This window comes from Heptranchias perlo, chromosome 2, assembly GCF_035084215.1.
Source record: "Heptranchias perlo isolate sHepPer1 chromosome 2, sHepPer1.hap1, whole genome shotgun sequence".
NCBI lineage: Eukaryota > Metazoa > Chordata > Chondrichthyes > Hexanchiformes > Hexanchidae > Heptranchias > Heptranchias perlo.
The window spans coordinates 1,670,396-1,684,677 of record NC_090326.1 but is presented as its reverse complement, the minus strand read 5'-3'; the positions used below and the strand labels follow the sequence as shown (position 1 = coordinate 1,684,677).

The following is a 14,282-nucleotide window of genomic DNA, read 5'->3' as shown; positions in this document are numbered from 1 at the left end:
ACCGACAAAAAAAAACACTGATCAAGACAGGCTTTTTAAAGGGACAGTACACTTAAACAACAAAACCTTTCTTTTTCGGGTCTCTGTCTTTTAAACATTTGTCCAGTCACTTAATTCTATCCATATTTTTTACAGTACTGTCTCCATAAAGCAATTAGTTCTTTGGCTGTGGTACCTCTGTTATTTTTCCAAATTAATTCCTGAGCCTTTTTGGCGGCATCGAAGTTTTATCACTAGTTCCTGTTTATATCCAATCACCAGGAACTTAAACCCTGACTACCCTCAGTGATATTAACCACTGACCTACCGCTTACAAGTTATTCCCTCAGTGATATTCGACCACTGACCTCTTCCTGCTATTTCTGTGTATTCGCCAGACTGACCTGAATCTTGTAAGGACGCCACACGAGTGTTAGCGATTGGACGAGTTGTCGTCAGACTGACGGATTGGAGGAAAACCGACGTAGTAAATTAAGACTACTTACATCGGGGCGCCATTTCCTTCCTCCGTGTCTGAGACAATCCGCCTCTTACTCCGCGAACTCTCGGTGAACGACCGTTAAGATCCCCGTACGGGCCACCAAATGACGATCCGGATTCTTTCCCCTCAGTCTGGTTCAGTAAAAACTGAAGTCGAATACATTTTAAAGTTCATCACAACTTTAATAGCAGGGTTCTTAGTCTGCAGCATTGATTTGGACTCCTGATAGAGTCCCTCTATGCTGGCAGAGCAAGAACAAAAACATACAGAAATCCACACGTTTTTATACAAATCAATCGGGTTGGAACATACTTAACGAGGGTCAACACCAATCATAAGCCGGGCACAGGTTGCCATGCGAGGTTACATTATTTCCGGCCAATCATAAATCGTCCATGTGCTGATCATGCTGCTGTTAGACATCAAAGGGGATACTTCCTCACCTTCCAACTTGGAATGTTCTTCCCTGTCCCTTCTGTTCCTTATCTCCCAACCTGGAATGTCTTTCAACTTTGGCTAAGCTCGTTACCTATATTGATCTGCCATAAACATGGAGACATTCAGACCAGTCCTTGAATCACATCAAAGACTCTACATTGCGAAGACCATGCAAACCTGCTGACTACGCAAACATATGGCGCAGCAGGAGGCCAGGCCACCTGTACCAATCTCAGTTACTAACTAATTAACCCTTTCTAACCATTTTGCATTCTGCTTCTTTGCCACGTAGACATTTTAATATTTTACCGAAAACTGACCACGTAGGGATTCTCAAGATCTTTGAGTTTATTTCTCCTGGCATCAGCAAAACCCATCGTCCCTCAATGCCCAACATCTTTCATCCATTTCGAGTGCATGCCGACCCGAACTTGGTGCTGTCATTGTCTGAACAAGTGTTTCATGTTCTTCGATGACCGTCGCAGACACGATGGGCCGAATGGCCTCCTTCTGTGCCCTGAATTTTCTGTGTTTCGATGTACTCAAAGAAAATGCCATTTTGGCTGAGCAGCTTGTTTGGGGAGAAAGGGACGTGAAATGCAGAGACAAATAGGAAAAAGAGGCTTGGACTGATGGCCTGCAAAATCGTGCCATGCGCTTCCCTGGTGGTCCAGTGGTTAGGATTTGGCGCCTTCACCGCCGCGGCCCGGGTTCGATTCCCGGTCAGGGAACGTTATTTGCGAAGTGCTGTTCGTTCTGATGCTGGTGATCGCTCCTGATCGTAATCAGTTTTAAACTGCTGTGGTTGCAACAAGGGGCTGCCCATCATTCCTTTATCTCACAACCCATTAGAGTGACACACAATGTACTTTCTTGCCTTCTGTAACATTCCAGTATTTATTTTAAAAGTCGTGACGCTGATCAAAGTTTGTGGGAAGATTTTTTTTGCCATTTCTCCCAAGATTCGGAAGAGACCTGTTGCTTGTCACTTTAATTGTCGCAAACCTTGAACTATAGCTCACAGTGTCAGAACAGTCTCTGTTATATAAGACTTTTATGTCTCTTCTGCCACTGCATCTCCTTAACAACACCAGCTGATCACAGCACCGCTTCTTCAAAATGAGGCCCAGTGTAAAAAAAAATGCACGCTTTCAAAGCGAAGGGAGGTGTGCAAGATTGGAAGGAGTGTGCGACTGGAGATAATGGGCCTGAGGCAGTGAGAACATCTCTTGAGCATAAAGACATTCAGTATCTGAAAGAAGCAGGCTGCTGAGCTCTTTCAGTTTATTTATCCTGGCATCTGCAAAACCCATCGTCTCTCAAAGTCCATCATCTTTCATCCATTTTGTGTGCATGCCTACCCGACCTTGGTGCTGTCATTGTCTGAACCAGTGTTTTATGTTGTTCGATGACCGTCACAAACACGATGGGCCGAATGGCCTCCCACTGTGCCGTGAATGTTCTATGTTTCGATGTACTAAAAGAAAATGCCATTTTCGGCGAGCAGCTTTTTTTTGGATCGAAAGAGACCTGAATTTCAAAGGGACAATTAGGAAAGAAAAGGTTGGACTCCTCTCTCGCATGCATCAACCGTAGCTTCCCTGGTGGTCTAGTGGTTAGGATTCGGCGCTCTCACCGCCGCGGCCCGGGTTCGATTCCCGGTCAGGGAACATTGCTTTCTTGGTGCTCGTCGTTCTGGGACCAACGAATGTCCCACCACTGAGCCCAATACTTGCTCCTGATCAACATTAGCTTTTTCGCCACCACAAATGCTGATCGAGCAGCGGGCAGCCGATCATTCTTTAATCTAACAAGCCATTAGAGCGACATACAATGAACTTTCATGCCTTCTGTAAAATGCCTACATTTCTTTAAAATGTGTTGACGCTGATCAAAGTTTGTGGGAAGATTTTTTTTGCCATTTCTCCCAAGATTCGGAAAAGACCTGTTGCTTGTCACTTTAATTGTCGCCAACCTTTAACTGTAGCTCACAGTGTCAGAACAGTAACTGTTCTCATTAGCCATTTATGTCTCTCCTGGCACGACATCTCCTTAACAAGACCAACTAATCACAGCACCTCTTTCTTCAAATTGAATTCCAGTGTAAAAAATGAGCGGTTTCAAAGCTAAGGAAGATGTGCAAGATTGGAAGGAGTGTGCGACTGGAGATAATGGGCCTGAGGCAGTGAGAACATCTCTTGAACATTATCAGTATCTGAAAGGAGGGAGATGAGATCTTTGAGTTTATTTCTCCTGGCATCATCAAAACCCATCGTCCCTCAATGCCCAACATCTTCAATCCATTTCGAGTGCATGCCGACCCGAACTTGGTGCTGTCATTGCCTGAACAAGTGTTTCATGTTCTTCGATGACCGTCGCAGACACGATGGGCCGAATGGCCTCCTTTTGTGCCCTGAATGTTCTGTGTTTCTATGTACTAAAAGAAAATGCCATTTTGGCCGAGCAGCTTGTTTGTGGAGAAAGGGACGTGAAATGCAGAGACAAATAGGAAAAAGAGGCTTGGACTGATGGCCTGCAAGATCGTGCCATGCGCTTCCCTGGTGGTCTAGTGGTTAGGATTTGGCGCTTTCACCGCCGCGGCCCGGGTTCAATTACCGATCAGGGAACGTTATTTGCGAAGTGCTGTTCGATCTGATGCCGGTGATCGCTCCTGATCGTTATCAGTTTTAAACTGCTGTGGTTGGAACAAGGGGCTGCCCATCATTCCTTTATCTCACAACCCATTCGAGTGACACACAATGTACTTTCTTGCCTTCTGTAAAATGCCAGTATTTATTTTAAAAGAGTCGTGACGCTGATCAAAGTTTGTGGGAAGGTTTTTGTTGCCATTTCCAGCAGATTTGGAAAAGATCTGCTGCCTGACACTCTAATTGTCGCAAACCTTTAACTATAGCTCACAGTGTCAGAACAGTCTCTGTTATATAAGACTTTTATGTCTCTTCTGCCACTACATCTCCTTAACAACACCAGCTGATCACAGCACCGCTTTCTTCAAAATGAGGCCCAGTGTAAAAAAAAATGCACGCTTTCAAAGCGAAGGGAGGTGTGCAAGATTGGAAGGAGTGTGCGACTGGAGATAATGGGCCTGAGGCAGTGAGAACATCTCTTGAGCATAAAGACATTCAGTATCTGAAAGAAGCAGGCTGATGAGCTCTTTCAGTTTATTTATCCTGGCATCTGCAAAACCCATCGTCTCTCAAAGTCCATCATCTTTCATCCATTTTGTGTGCATGCCAACCCGAACTTGGTGCTGTCATTGTCTGAACCAGTGTTTTATGTTGTTCGATGACCGTCACAAACACGATGGGCCGAATGGCCTCCCACTGTGCCGTGAATGTTCTATGTTTCGATGTACTAAAAGAAAATGCCATTTTGGGCGAGCAGCTTTTTTTTGGATCGAAAGAGACCTGAATTTCAAAGGGACAATTAGGAAAGAAAAGGTTGGACTCCTCTCTCGCATGCATCAGCCGTAGCTTCCCTGGTGGTCTAGTGGTTAGGATTCTGCGCTCTCACCGCTGCGGCCCGGGTTCGATTCCCGGTCAGGGAAGATTGCTTTCTTGGTGCTCGTCGTTCTGGTGCCAACGAATGTCCCACCACTGAGCCCAATGCTTGCTCCTGATCAACATTCGCTTTTTCGCCACCACAAATGCTAATCGAGCAGCGGCCAGCCGATCATTCTTTAATCTAACAAGCCATTAGAGCGACACACAATGCACTTTCATGCCTTCTGTAAAATGCCTACATTTCTTTAAAATGTGTTGACGCTGATCAAAGTTTGTCGGAAGATTTTTTTTGCCATTTCTCCCAAGATTCGGAAAAGACCTGTTGCTTGTCACTTTAATTGTCGCCAACCTTTAACTGTAGCTCACAGTGTCAGAACAGTAACTGTTCTCATGAGCCATTTATGTCTCTCCTGGCACGACATCTCCTTAACAAGACCAACTAATCACAGCACCTCTTTCTTCAAATTGAATTCCAGTGTAAAAAATGAGCGGTTTCAAAGCTAAGGAAGATGTGCAAGATTGGAAGGAGTGTGCGACTGGAGATAATGGGCCTGAGGCAGTGAGAACATCGCTTGAACATTATCAGTATCTGAAAGGAGGGAGATGAGATCTTTGAGTTTATTTCACCTGGCATCATCAAAACCCATCGTCCCTCAATGCCCAACATCTTTCATCCATTTCGAGTGCATGCCGACCCGAACTTGGTGCTGTCATTGTCTGAACAAGTGTTTCATGTTCTTCGATGACCGTCGCAGACACGATGGGCCGAATGGCCTCCTTTTGTGCCCTGAATGTTCTGTGTTTCTATGTCCAAAAAGAAAATGCCATTTTGGCCGAGCAGCTTGTTGAGGGAGAAAGGGACGTGAAATGCAGAGACAAATAGCAAAAAGAGGCTTGGACTGATGGCCTGCAAGATCGTGCCATGTGCTTCCCTGGTGTTCTAGTGGTTAGGATTCGGCGCTTTCATCGCCGCGGCCCGGGTTAGATTCCCGGTCAGGGAACGTTATTTGCAAAGTGCTGTTCGTTCTGATGCCAGTGATCGCTCCTGATCGCTATCAGTTTTAAACTGCTGTGGTTGCAACAAGGGGCTGCCCATCATTCCTTTATCTCACAACCCATTAGAGTGACACACAATGTACTTTCTTGCCTTCTGTAAAATGCCAGTATTTATTTTTAAAGAGTCGTGACGCTGATCAAAGTTTGTGGGAAGGTTTTTGTTGCCATTTCCAGCAGATTTGGAAAAGATCTGCTGCCTGACACTCTAATTGTCGCAAACCTTTAACTATAGCTCACAGTGTCAGAACAGTCTCTGTTATATAAGACTTTTATGTCTCTTCTGCCACTACATCTCCTTAACAACACCAGCTGATCACAGCACCGCTTTCTTCAAAATGAGGCCCAGTGTAAAAAAAAATGCACGCTTTCAAAGCGAAGGGAGGTGTGCAAGATTGGAAGGAGTGTGCGACTGGAGATAATGGGCCTGAGGCAGTGAGAACATCTCTTGAGCATAAAGACATTCAGTATCTGAAAGAAGCAGGCTGCTGAGCTCTTTCAGTTTATTTATCCTGGCATCTGCAAAACCCATCGTCTCTCAAAGTCCATCATCTTTCATCCATTTTGTGTGCATGCCTACCCAAACTTGGTGCTGTCATTGTCTGAACCAGTGTTTTATGTTGTTCGATGACCGTCACAAACACGATGGGCCGAATGGCCTCCCACTGTGCCGTGAATGTTCGATGTTTCGATGTACCAAAAGAAAATGCCATTTTGGGCGAGCAGCTTTTTTTTGGATCGAAAGAGACCTGAATTTCAAAGGGACAATTAGGAAAGAAAAGGTTGGACTCCTCTCTCGCATGCATCAGCCGTAGCTTCCCTGGTGGTCTAGTGGTTAGGATTCTGCGCTCTCACCGCCGCGGCCTGGGTTCGATTCCCGGTCAGGGCACATTGCTTTCTTGGTGCTCGTCATTCTGGTACCAACGAATGTCTCACCACTGAGCCCAATGCTTGCTCCTGATCAACATTGGCTTTTTCGCCACCAGAAATGCTAATCGAGCAGCGGGCAGCCGATCATTCTTTAATCTAACAAGCCATTAGAGCGACACACAATGCACTTTCATGCCTTCTGTAAAATGCCTACATTTCTTTAAAATGTGTTGACGCTGATCAAAGTTTGTGGGAAGATTTTTTTTGCCATTTCTCCCAAGATTCGGAAAAGACCTGTTGCTTGTCACTTTAATTGTCGCCAACCTTTAACTGTAGCTCACAGTGTCAGAACAGTAACTGTTCTCATTAGCCATTTATGTCTCTCCTGGCACGACATCTCCTTAACAAGACCAACTAATCACAGCACCTCTTTCTTCAAATTGAATTCCAGTGTAAAAAATGAGCGGTTTCAAAGCTAAGGAAGATGTGCAAGATTGGAAGGAGTGTGCGACTGGAGATAATGGGCCTGAGGCAGTGAGAACATCTCTTGAACATTATCAGTATCTGAAAGGAGGGAGATGAGATCTTTGAGTTTATTTCTCCTGGCATCATCAAAACCCATCGTCCCTCAATGCCCAACATCTTTCATCCATTTCGAGTGCATGCCGACCCGAACTTGGTGCTGTCATTGTCTGAACAAGTGTTTCATGTTCTTCGATGACCGTCGCAGACACGATGGGCCGAATGGCCTCCTTTTGTGCCCTGAATGTTCTGTGTTTCTATGTACTAAAAGAAAATGCCATTTTGGCCGAGCAGCTTGTTTGGGGAGAAAGGGACGTGAAATGCAGAGACAAATAGGAAAAAGAGGCTTGGACTGATGGCCTGCAAGATCGTGCCATGCGCTTCCCTGGTGGTCTAGTGGTTAGGATTTGGCGCTTTCACCGCCGCGGCCCGGGTTCGATTCCCGGTCAGGGAACGTTATTTGCGAAGTGCTGTTTGTTCTGATGCCGGTGATCGCTCCTGATCGCTATCAGTTTTAAACTGCTGTGGTTGCAACAAGGGGCTGCCCATCATTCCTTTATCTCACAACCCATTAGAGTGACACACAATGTACTTTCTTGCCTTCTGTAAAATTCCAGTATTTATTTTAAAAGAGTCGTGACGCTGATCATAGTTTGTGGGAAGGTTTTTGTTGCCATTTCCAGCAGATTTGGAAAAGATCTGCTGCCTGACACTCTAATTGTCGCAAACCTTTAACTATAGCTCACAGTGTCAGAACAGTCTCTGTTATATAAGACTTTTATGTCTCTTCTGCCACTACATCTCCTTAACAACACCAGCTGATCACAGCACCGCTTTCTTCAAAATGAGGCCCAGTGTAAAAAAAAATGCACGCTTTCAAAGCGAAGGGAGGTGTGCAAGATTGGAAGGAGTGTGCGACTGGAGATAATGGGCCTGAGGCAGTGAGAACATCTCTTGAGCATAAAGACATTCAGTATCTGAAAGAAGCAGGCTGATGAGCTCTTTCAGTTTATTTATCCTGGCATCTGCAAAACCCATCGTCTCTCAAAGTCCATCATCTTTCATCCATTTTGTGTGCATGCCAACCCGATCTTGGTGCTGTCATTGTCTGAACCAGTGTTTTATGTTGTTCGATGACCGACACAAACACGATGGGCCGAATGGCCTCCCTCTGTGCCGTGAATGTTCTATGTTTCGATGTACTAAAAGAAAATGCCATTTTGGGCGAGCAAATTTTTTTTGGATCGAAGGAGACCTGAATTTCAAAGGGACAATTAGGAAAGAAAAGGTTGGACTCCTCTCTCGCATGCATCAGCCGTAGCTTCCCTGGTGGTCTCGTGGTTAGGATTCTGCGCTCTCATCGCCGCGGCTTGGGTTCGATTCCCGGTCAGGGAAGATTGCTTTCTTGGTGCTCGTCATTCTGGTACCAACGAATGTCTCACCACTGAGCCCAATGCTTGCTCCTGATCAACATTGGCTTTTTCGCCACCATCAATGCTCATCGAGCAGCGGGCAGCCGATCATTCTTTAATCTAACAAGCCATTAGAGCGACACACAATGCACTTTCATGCCTTCTGTAAAATGCCTAAATTTCTTTAAAATGTGTTGACGCTGATCAAAGTTTGTGGGAAGATTTTTTTTGCCATTTCTCCCAAGATTCGGAAAAGACCTGTTGCTTGTCACTTTAATTGTCGCCAACCTTTAACTGTAGCTCACAGTGTCAGAACAGTAACTGTTCTCATTAGCCATTTATGTCTCTCCTGGCACGACATCTCCTTAACAAGACCAACTAATCACAGCACCTCTTTCTTCAAATTGAATTCCAGTGTAAAAAATGAGCGGTTTCAAAGCTTAGGAAGATGTGCAAGATTGGAAGGAGTGTGCGACTGGAGATAATGGGCCTGAGGCAGTGAGAACATCGCTTGAACATTATCAGTATCTGAAAGGAGGGAGATGAGATCTTTGAGTTTATTTCTCCTGGCATCATCAAAACCCATCGTCCCTCAATGCCCAACATCTTTCATCCATTTCGAGTGCATGCCAACCCGAACTTGGTGCTGTCATTGTCTGAACAAGTGTTTCATGTTCTTCGATGACCGTCGCAGACACGATGGGCCGAATGGCCTCCTTTTGTGCCCTGAATGTTCTGTGTTCTTGTGTACTAAAAGAAAATGCCATTTTGGCCGAGCAGCTTGTTTGGGGAGAAAGGGACGTGAAATGCAGAGACAAATAGGAAAAAGAGGCTTGGACTGATGGCCTGCAATATCGTGCCATGCGCTTCCCTGGTGGTCCAGTGGTTAGGATTCGGCGCATTCACCGTCGCGGCCCGGGTTCGATTCCCGGTCAGGGAACGTTATTTGCGAAGTGCTTTTCGTTCTGATGCCAGTGATTGCTCCTGATCGCTATCAGTTTGAAACTGCTGTGGTTGCAACAAGGGGCTGCCCATCATTCCTTTATCTCACAACCCATTCGAGTGACACACAATGTACTTTCTTGCCTTCTGTAAAATGCCAGTATTTATTTTTAAAGAGTCGTGACGCTGATCAAAGTTTGTGGGAAGGTTTTTGTTGCCATTTCCAGCAGATTTGGAAAAGATCTGCTGCCTGACACTCTAATTGTCGCAAACCTTTAACTATAGCTCACAGTGTCAGAACAGTCTCTGTTATATAAGACTTTTATGTCTCTTCTGCCACTACATCTCCTTAACAACACCAGCTGATCACAGCACCGCTTTCTTCAAAATGAGGCCCAGTGCAAAAAAAAATGCACGCTTTCAAAGCGAAGGGAGGTGTGCAAGATTGGAAGGAGTGTGCGACTGGAGATAATGGGCCTGAGGCAGTGAGAACATCTCTTGAGCATAAAGACATTCAGTATCTGAAAGAAGCAGGCTGCTTAGCTCTTTCAGTTTATTTATCCTGGCATCTGCAAAACCCATCGTCTCTCAAAGTCCATCATCTTTCATCCATTTTGTGTGCATGCCAACCCGATCTTGGTGCTGTCATTGTCTGAACCAGTGTTTTATGTTGTTCGATGACCGACACAAACACGATGGGCCGAATGGCCTCCCTCTGTGCCGTGAATGTTCTATGTTTCGATGTACTAAAAGAAAATGCCATTTTGGGCGAGCAAATTTTTTTTGGATCGAAAGAGACCTGAATTTCAAAGGGACAATTAGGAAAGAAAAGGTTGGACTCCTCTCTCGCATGCATCAGCCGTAGCTTCCCTGGTGGTCTCGTGGTTAGGATTCTGCGCTCTCATCGCCGCGGCTTGGCTTCGATTCCCGGTCAGGGAAGATTGCTTTCTTGGTGCTCGTCATTCTGGTACCAACGAATGTCTCACCACTGAGCCCAACGCTTGCTCCTGATCAACATTAGCTTTTTCGCCACCATAAATGCTAATCGAGCAGCGGGCAGCCGATCATTCTTTAATCTAACAAGCCATTAGAGCGACACACAATGCACTTTCATGCCTTCTGTAAAATGCCTACATTTCTTTAAAATGTGTGACGCTGATCAAAGTTTGTGGGAAGATTTTTTTTGCCATTTCTCCTAAGATTCGGAAAAGACCTGTTGCTTGTCACTTTAATTGTCGCCAACCTTCAACTGTAGTTCACAGTGTCAGAACAGTAACTGTTCTCATTAGCCATTTATGTCTCTCCTGGCACGACATCTCCTTAACAAGACCAACTAATCACAGCACCTCTTTCTTCAAATTGAATTCCAGTGTAAAAAATGAGCGGTTTCAAAGCTAAGGAAGATGTGCAAGATTGGAAGGAGTGTGCGACTGGAGATAATGGGCCTGAGGCAGTGAGAACATCTCTTGAACATTATCAGTATCTGAAAGGAGGGAGATGAGATCTTTGAGTTTATTTCTCCTGGCATCATCAAAACCCATCGTCCCTCAATGCCCAACATCTTTCATCCATTTCGAGTGCATGCCGACCCGAACTTGGTGCTGTCATTGTCTGAACAAGTGTTTCATGTTCTTCGATGACCGTCGCAGACACGATGGGCCGAATGGCCTCCTTTTGTGCCCTGAATGTTCTGTGTTTCCATGTCCTAAAAGAAAATGCCATTTTGGCCGAGCAGCTTGTTTGGGGAGAAAAGGACGTGAAATGCAGAGACAAATATGAAAAAGAGGCTTGGACTGATGGCCTGCAAGATCATGCCATGCGCTTCCCTGGTGGTCTAGTGGTTAGGATTCGGCGCTTTCACCGCCGCGGCCCGGGTTCGATTCCCGGTCAGAGAACGTTATTTGCGAAGTGCTGTTCGTTCTGATGCCAGTGATTGCTCCTGATCGCTATCAGTTTTACACTGCTGTGATTGCAACAAGGGGCTGCCCATCATTCCTTTATCTCACAACCCATTAGAGTGACACACAATGTACTTTCTTGCCTTCTGTAAAATTCCAGTATTTATTTTAAAAGAGTCGTGACGCTGATCAAAGTTTGTGGGAAGGTTTTTGTTGCCATTTCCAGCAGATTTGGAAAAGATCTGCTGCCTGACACTCTAATTGTCGCCAACCTTTAACTATAGCTCACAGTGTCAGAACAGTCACTGTTTTTTAGACTTTTATGTCTCTTCTGCCACTACATCTCCTTAACAACACCAGCTGATCACAGCACCGCTTTCTTCAAAATGAGGCCCAGTGTAAAAAAAAATGCACGCTTTCAAAGCGAAGGGAGGTGTGCAAGATTGGAAGGAGTGTGCGACTGGAGATAATGGGCCTGAGGCAGTGAGAACATCTCTTGAGCATAAAGACATTCAGTATCTGAAAGAAGCAGGCTGCTGAGCTCTTTCAGTTTATTTATCCTGGCATCTGCAAAACCTATCGTCTCTCAAAGTCCATCATCTTTCATCCATTTTGTGTGCATGCCTACCCGAACTTGGTGCTGTCATTGTCTGAACCAGTGTTTTATGTTGTTCGATGACCGTCACAAACACGATGGGCCGAATGGCCTCCCTCTGTGCCGTGAATGTTCTATGTTTCGATGTACTAAAAGAAAATGCCATTTTGGGCGAGCAAATTTTTTTTGGATCGAAGGAGACCTGAATTTCAAAGGGACAATTAGGAAAGAAAAGGTTGGACTCCTCTCTCGCATGCATCAGCCGTAGCTTCCCTGGTGGTCTAGTGGTTAGGATTTGGCGCTCTCACCGCCATGGCCCGGGTTCGATTCCCGGTCAGGGAAGATTGCTTTCTTGGTGCTCGTCGTTCTGGTACCAACGAATGTCCCACCACTGAGCCCAATGCTTGCTCCTGATCAACATTAGCTTTTTCGCCACCACAAATGCTGATCGAGCAGCGGGCAGCCGATCATTCTTTAATCTAACAAGCCATTAGAGCGACACACAATGCACTTTCATGCCTTCTGTAAAATGCCTACATTTCTTTAAAATGTGTTGACGCTGATCAAAGTTTGTGGGAAGATTTTTTTTGCCATTTCTCCCAAGATTCGGAAAAGACCTGTTGCTTGTCACTTTAATTGTCGCCAACCTTTAACTGTAGCTCACAGTGTCAGAACAGTAACTGTTCTCATTAGCCATTTATGTCTCTCTTGGCACGACATCTCCTTAACAAGACCAACTAATCACAGCACCTCTTTCTTCAAATTGAATTCCAGTGTAAAAAATGAGCGGTTTCAAAGCTAAGGAAGATGTGCAAGATTGGAAGGAGTGTGCGACTGGAGATAATGGGCCTGAGGCAGTGAGAACATCTCTTGAACATTATCAGTATCTGAAAGGAGGGAGATGAGATCTTTGAGTTTATTTCTCCTGGCATCATCAAAACCCATCGTCCCTCAATGCCCAACATCTTTCATCCATTTCGAGTGCATGCCGACCCGAACTTGGTGCTGTCATTGTCTGAACAAGTGTTTCATGTTCTTCGATGACCGTCGCAGACACGATGGGCCGAATGGCCTCCTTTTGTGCCCTGAATGTTCTGTGTTTCGATGTCCTAAAAGAAAATGCCATTTTGGCCGATCAGCTTGTTTGGGGAGAAAGGGACGTGAAATGCAGAGACAAATAGGAAAAAGAGGCTTGGACTGATGGCCTGCAAGATCGTGCCATGTGCTTCCCTGGTGGTCTAGTGGTTCGGATTTGGCGCTTTCACCGCCGCGGCCCGGGTTCGGTTCCCGGTCAGGGAACGTTATTTGCGAAGTGCTGTTCGTTCTGATGCTGGTGATCGCTCCTGATCGTAATCAGTTTTAAACTGCTGTGGTTGTGACAAGGGGCTGCCCATCATTCCTTTATCTCACAACCCATTAGAGTGACACACAATGTACTTTCTTGCCTTCTGTAAAATGCCAGTATTTATTTTAAAAGTCGTGACGCTGATCAAAGTTTGTGGGAAGATTTTTTTTGCCATTTCTCCCAAGATTCGGAAGAGACCTGTTGCTTGTCACTTTAATTGTCGCAAACCTTTAACTATAGCTCACAGTGTCAGAACAGTCTCTGTTATATCAGACTTTTATGTCTCTTCTGCCACTGCATCTCCTTAACAACACCAGCTGATCACAGCACCGCTTCTTCAAAATGAGGCCCAGTGTAAAAAAAAATGCACGCTTTCAAAGCGAAGGGAGGTGTGCAAGATTGGAAGGAGTGTGCGACTGGATATAATGGGCCTGAGGCAGTGAGAACATCTCTTGAGCATAAAGACATTCAGTATCTGAAAGAAGCAGGCTGCTGAGCTCTTTCAGTTTATTTATCCTGGCATCTGCAAAACCCATCGTCTCTCAAAGTCCATCATCTTTCATCCATTTTGTGTGCATGCCTACCCGACCTTGGTGCTGTCATTGTCTGAACCAGTGTTTTATGTTGTTCGATGACCGTCACAAACACGATGGGCCGAATGGCCTCCCACTGTGCCGTGAATGTTCTATGTTTCGATGTACTAAAAGAAAATGCCATTTTCGGCGAGCAGCTTTTTTTTGGATCGAAAGAGACCTGAATTTCAAAGGGACAATTAGGAAAGAAAAGGTTGGACTCCTCTCTCGCATGCATCAACCGTAGCTTCCCTGGTGATCTAGTGGTTAGGATTCGGCGCTCTCACCGCCGCGGCCCGGGTTCGATTCCCGGTCAGGGAACATTGCTTTCTTGGTGCTCGTCGTTCTGGGACCAACGAATGTCCCACCACTGAGCCCAATGCTTGCTCCTGATCAACATTAGCTTTTTCGCCACCACAAATGCTGATCGAGCAGCGGGCAGCCGATCATTCTTTAATCTAACAAGCCATTAGAGCGACACACAATGCACTTTCATGCCTTCTGTAAAATGCCTACATTTCTTTAAAATGTGTTGACGCTGATCAAAGTTTGTCGGAAGATTTTTTTTGCCATTTCTCCCAAGATTCGGAAAAGACCTGTTGCTTGTCACTTTAATTGTCGCCAACCTTT

At 45.4% G+C, this 14,282-nt stretch overlaps 11 non-coding genes across 11 annotated transcripts; all 11 read left to right on the top strand.

Moving 5' to 3' along the window:
* Positions 1 to 1,578: 1,578 nt before the first annotated feature.
* Positions 1,579 to 1,650, top strand: trnae-uuc (transfer RNA glutamic acid (anticodon UUC)). Its single transcript has one exon. It is a non-coding gene; the product is annotated as a tRNA-Glu (tRNA).
* Positions 1,651 to 2,517: 867 nt separating this feature from the next.
* trnae-cuc (transfer RNA glutamic acid (anticodon CUC)) lies at positions 2,518 to 2,589 on the top strand. Its single transcript has one exon. It is a non-coding gene; the product is annotated as a tRNA-Glu (tRNA).
* A 1,826-nt stretch (positions 2,590 to 4,415) lies between these two features.
* On the top strand, positions 4,416 to 4,487 carry trnae-cuc (transfer RNA glutamic acid (anticodon CUC)). Its single transcript has one exon. It is a non-coding gene; the product is annotated as a tRNA-Glu (tRNA).
* An 885-nt stretch (positions 4,488 to 5,372) lies between these two features.
* Positions 5,373 to 5,444, top strand: trnae-uuc (transfer RNA glutamic acid (anticodon UUC)). Its single transcript has one exon. It is a non-coding gene; the product is annotated as a tRNA-Glu (tRNA).
* Positions 5,445 to 6,313: 869 nt separating this feature from the next.
* trnae-cuc (transfer RNA glutamic acid (anticodon CUC)) lies at positions 6,314 to 6,385 on the top strand. Its single transcript has one exon. It is a non-coding gene; the product is annotated as a tRNA-Glu (tRNA).
* An 885-nt stretch (positions 6,386 to 7,270) lies between these two features.
* Positions 7,271 to 7,342, top strand: trnae-uuc (transfer RNA glutamic acid (anticodon UUC)). Its single transcript has one exon. It is a non-coding gene; the product is annotated as a tRNA-Glu (tRNA).
* A 1,826-nt stretch (positions 7,343 to 9,168) lies between these two features.
* trnae-uuc (transfer RNA glutamic acid (anticodon UUC)) lies at positions 9,169 to 9,240 on the top strand. The gene has a single exon. It is a non-coding gene; the product is annotated as a tRNA-Glu (tRNA).
* Positions 9,241 to 11,065: 1,825 nt separating this feature from the next.
* Positions 11,066 to 11,137, top strand: trnae-uuc (transfer RNA glutamic acid (anticodon UUC)). Its single transcript has one exon. It is a non-coding gene; the product is annotated as a tRNA-Glu (tRNA).
* Positions 11,138 to 12,005: 868 nt separating this feature from the next.
* On the top strand, positions 12,006 to 12,077 carry trnae-cuc (transfer RNA glutamic acid (anticodon CUC)). The gene has a single exon. It is a non-coding gene; the product is annotated as a tRNA-Glu (tRNA).
* Positions 12,078 to 12,962: 885 nt separating this feature from the next.
* On the top strand, positions 12,963 to 13,034 carry trnae-uuc (transfer RNA glutamic acid (anticodon UUC)). The gene has a single exon. It is a non-coding gene; the product is annotated as a tRNA-Glu (tRNA).
* Positions 13,035 to 13,901: 867 nt separating this feature from the next.
* trnae-cuc (transfer RNA glutamic acid (anticodon CUC)) lies at positions 13,902 to 13,973 on the top strand. The gene has a single exon. It is a non-coding gene; the product is annotated as a tRNA-Glu (tRNA).
* The last annotated feature ends 309 nt before the right edge of the window (positions 13,974 to 14,282 follow it).